At 46.0% G+C, this 12,332-nt stretch overlaps 1 protein-coding gene and 1 pseudogene across 1 annotated transcript in view; one reads left to right on the forward strand and one right to left on the reverse strand.

Moving 5' to 3' along the window:
* Positions 1–12,332, forward strand: part of ATP8A2 (ATPase phospholipid transporting 8A2) — a 390,044-nt gene that overhangs the window by 281,936 nt on the left and 95,776 nt on the right. The window lies entirely within an intron of this gene.
* LOC111729632 lies at positions 5,640–5,758 on the reverse strand (annotated as a pseudogene).

The following is a 12,332-nucleotide window of genomic DNA, read 5'->3' on the forward strand; positions in this document are numbered from 1 at the left end:
AGCCGTCTTATTGCAAGGTTTGTGATAAGGAATGATGTCAACCTGGAGTCGCCAGGAGCCACAGAGAGAGCACCTGGCTGGACCGAACTGAGTGCGAGAGGAAAACCGAACCGCGAGATGACGGCAGTGAAGTGCCCGTGGGTCCCACTCTGCCTGAAGCTCCGGCCACCTCTGAACTCTGGGGCACACTTAAGCCAATGCATTACCATTTCCCCATAAGACAATTCAAGCTGGACTTGTGTTACTTTTGAAAAGAGTCTTAATTAATGAAAAAGTTGATAAATTACAGACACAAAAGATAGAACTGGCTGGATCAAGTTAAGATAGAGAGAACTCTCCAGCCCCTTCCAGAAAATTGGCCATCATCGTCATGCTGCGGAGAAGCAGCTGGCAAATGCGAATGTCCTACTACGAGTCTCCCAGGTCAGAGTGCCAAGGGACATCGCCCACTCTTCGTCGCCTTCAGTATGTCCCTCTCCGTCCTCGCCCACCCAAGAAAGAGAAGACAGGCCGGAGCAGAACTCATTGTCCGAAACAAAGCTGGAAGGAAATGGTGGCTTTTCTGAGAGAGGCCTCTTTCTCGGCACCAATGATTCAAAATGGCTTCGAGTCAAATGTTCCAGAGGAATGTCGTCCAATATAGACACACTCACAAATTTAAATTTTCTAGTGGCCCCATTAAAAAGGTAAAAAGAAACAGGTTAAATTAGTTTCATTAATATATTTAGCCCAACATTTCCAAAGTATTATCACATCAACATGGAATCAGCATTAAAAGAAGTTCTTAAGGAGATGGCTCACATTGTTTTCGTACTCACTCTCTGAAATCCAGTGCGTATGCGAGACACAGAGCCCATCGCAAGTCAGACGAGACCTGTTTCAAGTGCCCGGTAGCCGCTTCCGGCCAGTGGCTACTGTATGGGACAGAGCAGCTCTTCACCCACAGAGGTTTGGAAACACAGATTCACTCTCCAGAGCTAAACGTGGTGCAGGCAGGATGAGAGGGGGGACACCCAGCTTCCAGGTCCTCCAAGAGCCTGCCCTGCCCCCGAGTGTCACCACCTGACTAGCATTTCCGTCACTTGCAGTTAAAAGGGTCTCGGCTCTTACAGAAGGCTTTCCCTAAAAAATAAAATGTGAGGACAACGGAGCTATTAATCTGTGCTTATTAATCGCTTTCAAGATTCATAAAGCACGGATCTGACTTCAAGTAATTTTTGCAAAGCGTTGGCCAATATTCCAACCATTTCCTCCTGAACGTGGGAAGGAAGAGGTCAGACACATTTATGTCATCCTGCAACCAGCCGAGCAGTAATGACCAATGCCACCCAAAATAATTTAGATCAGCTCCTAACAAATGGTTAATTTGTTCGATGAGTGGCAGTTTCTGAATACGATTATTATTTGACTTAATTGATTCCTAACATTGTATAAACCTTTCATCCTTCGATCTTTCTAGAGTTTCAGGCCCTTCCCCCATCATTATGCTGAATACAAGCACTATCATTTTTTGCCTCCTGAATATCTCTTACATACGTCTCCTTCCATCCGGTTCTGGTCCCATCCAGCTAGTGCTGAAGCATTTCTTGCACGGACCATTGCAGTAGCCTCACGACTAGCTTCTTAGCACCCAATCTGTCAGGTCATTTACCTGGCCCCATAGGTCCTGTTCAGCCCTGACCGTGGCCTCTGTCATCATCTCCTTCTCTCGCCCTCACTGGTTTTCTCTCACGTGCCGGCGTATCCTGCTTGTGATCTCACAGTGCATTTGCACCTACTCACCTCACTTCCTGAGTGCCCTGGTCACCCTCCTCCACGAAGCTATTGCTCACAGAGTTCTCAGAGGGCTGAGGAGTCATTACTTCCTGAGGACGCCTTTCCTTGCATCCCCGGCCAGCTTAAAACCTCCTAGTACGCATTCTCTTAAAACAATTCACCTTTCCTTTGTTTCGATTAAAAATTTACATTCGTACATGAGATAACACCGTATACCCATTAGGACAGCCACTATTTAAAAAAAAGAAAGAAAGAAAGAAAAGAACTATTGGCAAAAATGTGAAAAAATGGAACTTTTGTGCACTGTTGGTGGGAATGTAAAATAGTGCATTGTTGTGGAAAATAGTATGGAGATTCCTTGAAAAAGTAAACATGGACCTACCATACGATCCCGCAATTACATTTTGGAGTATGTACCCAAAAGAATTGAGAACAGGATCTCAAAGAGATATTTGCTCACACTTGTTCATAACAGCAGTATTCACAGTAGCCAAGATGTAGAAGCGACCCAAATGTCCATTGACAAATGAGTGGATAAACAAAATGTGATCTAAATATACAATGGACTATTATGCAGCCTTTAAAAAGAAAGAAATCCTGCCATATGCTATAATGTGAACGAATCTTGAGGACATTATACTAAGTGAAATAAGCCAGTCACAAAAAGAAAAGACGGTATTATTCCACTTATCTGACATACCTAGAATAGTCAAGTTCATAGAGACAGAAAGTAGAATGGTGTTGCCAGGAGCTAGAGAGAGAGACAAACGAGTTTTGTGTTGAGTGGGTACAACGTTTCAGTTGTGCAAGATGAAGACGTTTGAGAGGTCTGTCACACAACAGTGTAAATGCAGTTAATACTACTGAACTACATACTTAAAAAATGTATAAGATGGCAAATTGTTATGTTTTACCACAATTTTTCAAAATTTACATTTAAGTGATTTTATAATTACTGTCAGTTTCTTCCCCTAAACAGTAAGCTCTATGAGGAAAGTGAATGAATGCTCTTCAACGTACCCTTGGCACCTACCTCTCGTTTTTTCTGGCATTCAGTAAATATTTAAATGAATTAAGCACCTCTCACGTAGAACTGGGAAGTGTAGTTGGCCTTGTGCTTAATATCTTTTTGCTGAATAGATAACACAAGCAGATGCCAAGTATTCAGACAGTTGAAAACAGCCTTGTACAGGATCTGCACATAATAAGTAATTGATCAATTAACGAAGTTAGTATTTTTCTTAAGAAAAGTATGCTCAAGGAAAAAAAAAAAACAGTAGCACAAATGATGCAGTTTTTCTGCCAAAAGAATGATTTCCAGTTAAAAAAGATTTAGAACATTTCCAGTTAAAATTTTAGTCAAACTATTTAAGCTACATGGGTGATATCTGGGGCATAACATTCATAGATATTAGTATCTATAAAGGATGAATAATAAAGTTTAATTACTTCCTGGAAAATGTTTATTTTGAAACTGATATTAAAGAAAAGGCAAAAATTGAATCAAAATGGATTTTTCGAGTGCCTAATTCAAGGAAGTACTAAGATAATCATTGTCCAGTGGTTTTATTGTGGGAGATAAAACTGATGGAGATAGTAGTGGATCACAGAGAGTTCTAGCAAAAGTGTATCTTCCCTAAACCAATACTTCATTGGGCAGCATTTTCATCATTATGTTGAAGTGATTGGTATTTTTGGAGTAAAAAATATAAGCACAGAGTTGGAGAGGAGGTTTCGTTAAGAAAATGTCAGGCTTTGGTAGAGTTTAGTTAGCAACTGGCCTCTGACAAATCCAGGATGACTTCATGGAAGAAATAGGCCTTTGCTGGAGGATCGTCCCTTAGTCAGTCTGGGCTCATGAATTGCCTGAGAAAAGGATTAAAGCATGCGTGGATCTGGCACCGAGACCCAAGAAGGGGCATAAAATTTTAGTGTAAAGTCAAGTGCTGTTACAAGAGAAGAAAAGGTTCCAGATTCAAAAAGTTCGTCCCTTAAGCACGGCATCTTAATTAAAAGAAAAAAAAGCGGTAAGGAAAGTAATTCTGTCCAGGAGAACCAGGAGAAGCTCAGGTGGGGAAAAGTGGCAGGTGGAGGGCAAGGTGATTGATATGAGGTGGAGGGGGCGTCTCAGCGTGACGGAGGAGGTCAGGGGGGAGAGTGACACCTGAAGGAAGGTGTAAATTTTTCACGGAAGGAAATTACGGCGTCGTTGAGAAATTTTCCTCGATGTAGCATCAAGAAAGAGTAAGATCGACAGTGAATAAAGGTCCTGTAACATAGTAAGTCGGAATTTTGCCATTTTATGATTAATGTAGGAAAAATAGTTTTTAGAAAGAAAAGGAAATAGAGGGCACATGAAAGTTATTTTGTGTTATTTTTTCTGATGGCTGTATCGGTTAAAACAAATCTAAAAGGAATTACCCTAGTCTGGGCTGTAAAAAGTTATTTTTTAATCCTTCCACCATCAAAAGAGAATTCAATATTGCGTTAAGGCCTTATAATATTTTCTATAAATGTAAACTTATTGAGATTTTTAAATCTCTGAGATGATCATGATTTTAGAAAATAGCTCATTATATCAGATAGTTTACTTTGAACAGGAAATATAAAATCGAGAAGCAACTTTAGGTACAAACTTCCAGTTACAAGATAAGTCTTGGGGATGTAATGTTCAGCATGGTGACTATAGTTCATCATATTGTATTGTAAATTTGAAAGTTGCTAAGAGAATAGATCTTAAACGCTCTCATCCCAAGAAAAAGTGTGTAACTCTGCGAGGCAATGGATGTTAACTAGACTTACTGTGATGATCATTTTGCAGTATATACATATATCGAATCATTATGTCGTATACCTTAAAGTAATATAATGGTATATGTCAATCATATCTCAATCAAATCTCAATAGAAGAGAAGCAACTTCTGATAATTGACAAGTTGAGAGCCCTCTCAAAACCAACGCTTCTTGGGTTTACCACTAAAATCACAATTGCCATGAATTCTGAGGTCATTTCATGAGCCCCCAGCCCTTCAGACATGGCTTGAAACGTCGCTTTATTCATTAAAAACTCATTCAAGACATTACTTATTACGTGCAAATGCTCCTTTTCTGGTGGCTTCCTAACAGTGTCAATCGTACGTGAAAGGACAACCCTCAAGACCTGAAATGCATATGTCAGTCTTAGAAGATTGCCTAAGAAGATGACTAGTTTGGTAGGTAGATTGGGAGCCACTCGCTTCCACTCAACACCAGAGAAAAACGGGTTTTCAGTGATAACCATCAGATGGAAAACTTCTTGAAGATGTCGTATGCATGTGGAAGACTGTTTACCGAATGGGTGACTGTGACTGAAGGGGAAGTGGGGGGGCCAGAGTGTACAGGAAACGAGCTGTCCCTCCCCAGTCATCGTCAGTCTGGCCCCTCAGACAGGCCGGTTACTCGCTTGTTGTATAGTCTGTAACAAAGCAAATGAATAACGCTATAGGACGATAACCGTGTGGTGCATCTAAATAATTTTAACTAATTCCGTGTCTTCCACATGCTCGGCCTCCCAGCACCTTACGCTCTGAAATAGCGAAAGGACAACTCGTGGTTCTTCTGACCCCAACTCCTTCCCTCTCGTTCCCGCTCAGTCCGGGGGCGTCACCGCCCTCCCGTCACACAACGTGGAATTGGACCTGTCCCTCCCTCACCACCAGAGCTCCACCCAGCCCGCCCAGAGATCGACCCGACACCATTCATTTTCTTTTTTAAAAAAATTTTTCCTTATTTATTTATTTTTAGGCGAGGCAGCCCTTGGTTGACTTCACAGATTGCAAGAACCTTGTCAGTTTGCAATCCCTTATTTTTTTTTTTATTTTTTACGCCTACAGCACCTAATCTTCCTAGGTGGTCTCCCATCCAAGTACTAATCAAGCCCAACCCTGCTTAGCTTCCGAGATCAGACGGGATCGGGCTTGCTCAGGGTGACATGGCCGCCGACACAACATTCATTTTCACTGTGAGCAGCTGTGTCATTTGTATGCGTACTACAGCAGTTACAGCATGACGTCACCAGTCTCATACCAGACATTTTTATATTATCAGCACCGACGACATGCATGCATACATGGTCTACAGGACGTGTCTAAATGGCAGGACGGCAGAGAGCATTTGGCCTTGAGGACAAGACTCTCAGTGAACTCAGAGTCAAGACTCTGGAAATACCTTAAAACTTAAACTCTTTATTTGGAAACATTGAATAAAAATGGAAATTAAAAATAAACTTAAACTCTTGTTCCCTGCTAGGGTCTCTTTTTTAGAAATTCTTTACTGTGCTCCCAGGAAAATATCTCCAGCGGTGGCACCAAGTGAAGTCTCCTAAGGGAGAGGAGGCTGCTCTCTGGGCCTTTGGCCTTGACTTTGCCAGTCGGGGGCTATAACCCAAATATGCTAAACTTTTCTTTATTAATTATACCAGTCAGGGTCTGTGGTTGCAGTGAAAAAACAAAAAAAAAAAATCGTGACTGATGTAATAAACAGAAAAGCAATAAGTAGAGGCATAAGGGAATGTATGGGAAGGCATAAGACCCAGGCTCAGAAAGCTGGTAGGACGCACAGAAGCTAACCCGGGACCACATGGTCAGCACACGCCCAGCGCTGCTGCCATTGGCCGTGCGCCTCTGCTAGCGATGGACTTTGGACTCCGCCACTGCAGGTCATCCTTGAGGCACCCAAGTGCGGGCAGGAGCATCTGATGGACAGGCAAGCTCCGGTCTCCCAAAAGCCATGCCCCAGCAGCTGCCTTTAGGCAGTGGTTCTTCTCACAGACTTTTTATGAACTGGCTCAAATGCGTTTTAGAACGCTGCTGGCAAACACCCACGTTCTCCTTCAATACAAGAAGGAAAACAGGAGTTAGGAGGAGAATCCTCGACCTTTTCCTGAGCAGCTTCTTTTGTCAAGAAGACAAATTTGCCTTCTTGAGCAGATAATTGGAACAAGTTTAAGAAGTACGGTTAAAAATATTTACTCGATAATGAGCATAGACAAAGCAAGAGTCATCCTTGTAAGAAAACTCACGGAGGCCCAGAGCTTGGGGAAAAAAGGTAGCTTGAGCTTAGTCCACTTAAAAAAGGTAGATGGTAAGGAGGAGGTGGCATCCTAGACAAAAGCTTCAGGGGCAAGGGCCTGCCCATGGGATGGCCTGTTTGGGGCAGAGGGACTGTGATGGATAATCAGATGTCAGATATTCCTCGTGCTTCAAGACTAATCCACAGAGGGTTGACTCGGCACACTCGCTTCCAGTGGAGTAGCTAAACGTTCCATCCGATTAAAAAGCATTAATTTCCTTGTTTTCTCGAGATACTGTCGTCAGCAGCAACCAAAAAGGAGACAGGAAAAAGTGCAGTGAGCATTATTTCACTGTATTACTTAAAACACTATGGTTGTTTCAGATCGAGCAAATTGGTTATAAAAACTAAGGCAGTTGCTCCCCAGCCATACTCCTCACAAGAGGCCTTAAGTGGTAATGAAAGGTTTGAGGTGAATTTTGTTGATGCGGCAGGATTTAGGCATTATGAGAACCTTTCTAGACTACATTTAGGTCTATTTATACACGTGTATTGGAAGAACCTTTGCAAGAAGGGAAGAGTATTGATAAGCTATCATTTTTCCTCCCCTGGGAGCTACTCTTTAGTTGTTACTAGGGGTAATGTCATCTACCCCTGCACGCTCCCAAAAGCATAAGTTAATCTTTTCAACAGAAGCAGCCAACTTTTCTAGCAAAGGAATTTGCCGTTTTTGTGGTTTGGGTAAAAAGGTGGTTCATTTTACTGGTTTCTCCATGAAATATGTCTCATGATAAATTCAATCTTTCCTCAAAAAAAAAAAAAATTCCTCAAATCTACTTTTCTGTGCAAAATTCGACATGAAAGCCTTTCTCTGTTGAAGCAGCCAGATATTGAGTTGGTGCGGACCTGGGCAAACAGTTTTGGGTCCAAGGTTAAGGATATTTATTGCTGGAGATACTACATGTATTCGTGTCCAGGAAGAACAAAATCCAACACATCGACACTGGTTTTCAAATCCATCCATTCGCTTTCTTTTGCTTCAAGAGGAATGTTTTTCTTTCTGCTCCCCTTTTTTAATCCTCTCTTCACACTTGGTAGAATTCGGAGGGATTTTTGCCAGGGATAACGAGCTGAGGTGTACAATGTGTGAATACACAGGAGATCTGCTGGTTTTCTTGCACGCACTTCAGAGAAAGTTCCTTGCACTCTGCCTTTGGCATGGCAGGCAGGAAATTCCTCACCGGCCTGCCCAGTGCAATAAACAGACCTCCTGCATCTAACCACAGCCTCGCTAGCGTTTCTAATGTGGAGTTGCTTTTGCTTCTTGTGTAAAAGTCGAGGGCCCCGGCATTGCTGGTCCACTTTCTTCAGCTCCTAGGCCGGAGTTTGCATAGGACTGTGTTGGAGGTTAATAGGACTTGTGGTTTGACTTACTCTGTGTTTGTCGTGCACACGTGGGAAAAATAGATAAGGTAAACAGGCCCCCCGAGGATGCACTTCTGATGAACCTTATGTTCTGTTAGGTTGATCAGAAAGTCCAGAAGTTAACATTAATTACCGTTTTGTTCACTCACCCAGATGTTGCCTGTTGTATTCTATGCAGATGAGTCTTTCAATAACCCTGCTACTCGAGTTGTGACCCCCACGGTCTGGCAACCTCGCCCACCCTGCTCCCTGGCCTCCCACCTCTGCCTCCCCAGAGAGAGGGCCTCTGGAAATGCTGGTTCTCAGGCCCCAGCTAGCTAGAATCTGCATTTTCCACCAGAGCCCCAGGTGGTCCACGGGACATTACAAGTGAAGAAGCCCCAGGCTGAGTCCTCCGTGCTCCCTGAGGCTGAGTCCATTCCAGCAAAGCCTCCGGGCCAGGAGCGAGAAAGGAAGCAGGCCCCCCGGGGGGGGGGGGCACCGGGGAAGGGAAGCTGGAGGACATCACCGGAGTTAAATTACGCTCATTAATTCAATTTGAGGCAGGAATGTGTGTAAATAAACGGCTGGCAGCCACAGAGGCTCTGTTTCCTGCAGGGCTCCGGCCAGAACACAGGGCCCAGTGGCCATGAAAAACCCTGGCCGGGGCAGTCAGCGAGCCCCGCCGCTACGAGATATAACGATGGGAAAGGTGACGTCATCATTATCGAGACAGGGAGGTTGTCAGTGCAGAAATGGAGAGGCTGCTCCTCCATAGATAAAATCTTAATTATTTGAAAACCTTAAGCAACAACCACTCCTCCCTCCTCCTCCTCTTTTTTTTTTTAACTGATACAGATCAGATTTCCAGAGGTAAAGTGAGCAGGACAGTGCCGTGGTCCTGCACAGCCTGTCAGCATCTCTAAATATCAATAGCCTGTTCACACCCACTTTTTTCCCTTGCAATCCTGAGTCCATGAGAAACCAGGAGGAGAAGAACAACTCCTTCATAGCGTAAAGCTGTAACATGTGTTTGGTTTGACGTGGGGCCGTGACCGTTCGGGGTACACCGAGCGATCGTGACCAGTTAACATTTATTGAACCCCAAGTGGTGTCCTGGGCAGGGACGCCTGACTCACCGTTAAAAGTTGGTTCTCATGCTGTCGTTTTTAGGAAGAGCTCGTTGTACATCATTTATTCCAAAGAGACAACTGTTTCTCAGCTTAAAAATCAGCCACAGGTCCCTCGTCCCTATTCACTAATGGAGTGGCTGTAAAATGAGAAGAGTCAAGTTCTTTTTTCATTTTACCTGGACATGTTTTTCTTAACGCGCTGTGCCCGGGCGGCAGCAGCCGCTGCTAACGATGGCAATGGGCATAGCGAACGAAGTGCTGGCGCTTTGCTGAATGTTTTACGCATTTAATCCTCGCTACGACCCCATTTCACAGACAAGAGACGGGCTCCTGGTGGAGGTGATGAGCCTGCCCGTGGCCACAGAGCCTGGAGGTGCCAGGATTGACCTCAGGCTGCCCAGAGGGCCGCTGGCAGCAGCCACTTGCCCTCAATACACCCTCGCTTTGAGTTGCCCCCCTCCCTGCACCCCCTTCTCTGTGCTCTGAGAGCCCACTGCATAATGTCGTTAGGAAAAAGTAGTTTTATCATTACCAAAGACTAATGTGTATGCAAGTCTCACGCCGACTGGGTTGTGAGGAATTTGAGAGAAGGGCCTGGCACGGACCAGGCCCTCGGGGAACGCTAGATCCTCCGTCGCGAATGCTGGCAGCCCCGTATCCCTGATCCTGGGCCCTGCTCTGGCCCTGAAGCATGGCGTGCGCGGTGATGGGACTTCCCAACACCAAGTGGGATTCTGGGGAGGAGTGCAGAGTCCTTCTCTCCTGGCTTTGTCCCCACTTCTTTAAAAGGACAGAGAAGAGTCCCCTGTAGGCCGCTCTAGGGAGAAAGCCACCTCGCTCTGCAGCACCCACGAAGAGCCCCCGGTAACAGCGACCGGCCCACAGTGAGAGTCGGAGGGACGTGCAGGAAAACCCTGCGGGTCGGCGAGGCCTCGGCCGACCATCCCGGCAGACACGCCGCTTTTAGCTCAGGCGGGATGTGAACTGGGGCCGAGAATGACAGGAACCAAAGCTGGTTTTTGTTTCCAGCCATTTCATCCTTTTCATACACACAGCCCTTCCCTTCGTGAGAAAGGGCGTCCAGACGGGGCAGGGGCACGAAAAGGTGAGAAGTCCGGCTCTTCGGGCTCATCCATCTTGCTCACCCTCCACGTTCTAACGATCACCAGTGTCACGGGAGACTGGTTGCTAGGACGGTGGCGGGTCTCTCCCGCCTTCCGTGAGCACCCGCCCCTGAGAGCCTCAGGTGCCTTTGCCTCTAGCAAACCAGTAAACGGCGAAGCCGAGTTGATCTCTGCTTCCTTATTCATCACAGCAGTGTGGCGAAGGGACTGGCCAACTTCCTGGCGGTCCTTCGGGGCTTAGGGTGGCGGTCGAACAGCGTTGCAGGAAGAAAGTCATTTCAGGGTTTCGTCCTCTGTCACTCGTCACCCACACACCCAACTCCCACATAATCAGAGACCGACGGATTCGTGTCTGATGCGGGCCCCCCGTTTCTGCCCTCGCTCTCCTTCCTTGCCTGCCTCCTCCAGCTCTCCCTGCTCATTCGCAGGCTGTGAGAGCAGGCTGTGGAGGGGAGCAGGAGAAGACGCTCGAGCCGGTGTCCGCGTTGGCTCACGTTGGCTTCTTTGGAAGACGGAGGGCTTTGACGCCCTGGTCACTTGAGCTGGGTCCGTGATCAGTCCTTTGCTCGGGCGAGATGCTTACTTTCACTCCCAAGCTCCTCAAGTCCTTATTGTCGCCCGGAGTTTGTCCTGAGCATGCTCTGAAAAGTAAGATTTGAGGAATGGGGCCCAAATCAGAGAACCCCAGTGAACAGAATTCGGTTTCCCTCCTCCCGTCGCTTCTCTTGCCTGTTGACCTCAGGCACATGACCTCGCTTAACAGGGCAGAAGGAGACTGGGGTGGGAGCCACCAGCGACCCCCATGGGTCAGTCCTGACCCAGAGAAGGTCTCAGTGTCCCAGTGCTTCCTTTTTAATTCTATGACATTATTTCTCTTGGAATTAGAGCCATGACCTGACGGGAGGGCAGTGTGATCAGAGCAGGGTGTTTGAGGAGCCAAGGCACTTTTTTCTCTCTTAAAGCCAGCCTTTTGCTCACCACAGGGATCAATTCCATGCATTTCTCCTGGCTGGTATGCTAATTTACCTGGACTCACGCTTCTCCCTTGCCCTGCATAATCCAGTAGCAACTTGTAATAACCAGGATGCCCACTGACGGCAGGGATTTTTCAAAGAAAAGCAAAGGAAATCGCAGATTCAAAATTTCCGAGAGAAACTGAATAAAATGTTATCGAAATGGATGTGGGGAAATAACCGAATTGAGAGAGGGATTTTCTAGAGCAGCAAGCGCATCACTGGGCATCTCCGCGAAGGCGCCATTGTTTTAAAGTTGCATTTGGTTTGAAGGAAGATTTTTCCTCCAGAAGTATTACAGTGGCTAGTTCTGAAATTGGTATGCACCGTTCTGCCATCTCTTAGGTAAGACGTATGCCTTCATACGCCCGATCTCACCAATCAAATGATGTTTTACCTCACATGGCACCCGCTCCCCGACAAACAAAGCTGGCATGTCGGGGTAGCGAGCGTGGAATAAATTACTGGTTACTGGGATCAGGTCATCGATCTAAGTTAGCTCTCATTCTGGAAGGTTCTCAACGCGGAAATGGTGGCAGTTGGCTCTAGCTGGGTCTGACCGCATGTGTTCTGTGCTTTTTTTTAATTAGAGGAGGATTCTGTGCCGCCACTCTGCAGACAGTGCCCGCTGTATGCTGCCCGCCCCTTTGGCTTCCTTATTTTATTTTCAATCACATCTGCAAGTACAGTCTGCCTTCTGTAAACGGGTCACTACCTCCAGACTAGCGGCGTGCCACGCAGGGCCTTGCACACCCCACCTGTGCGGGTGGCCATGGGGCTCCACCTTGTGGGACAGAGCACCTACCCGGGCCACTCCGTGGGAATCCATGCCA

The sequence above is a fragment of the Pteropus vampyrus genome, unplaced genomic scaffold (assembly GCF_000151845.1).
Source record: "Pteropus vampyrus isolate Shadow unplaced genomic scaffold, Pvam_2.0 Scaffold272, whole genome shotgun sequence".
Lineage (NCBI taxonomy): Eukaryota > Metazoa > Chordata > Mammalia > Chiroptera > Pteropodidae > Pteropus > Pteropus vampyrus.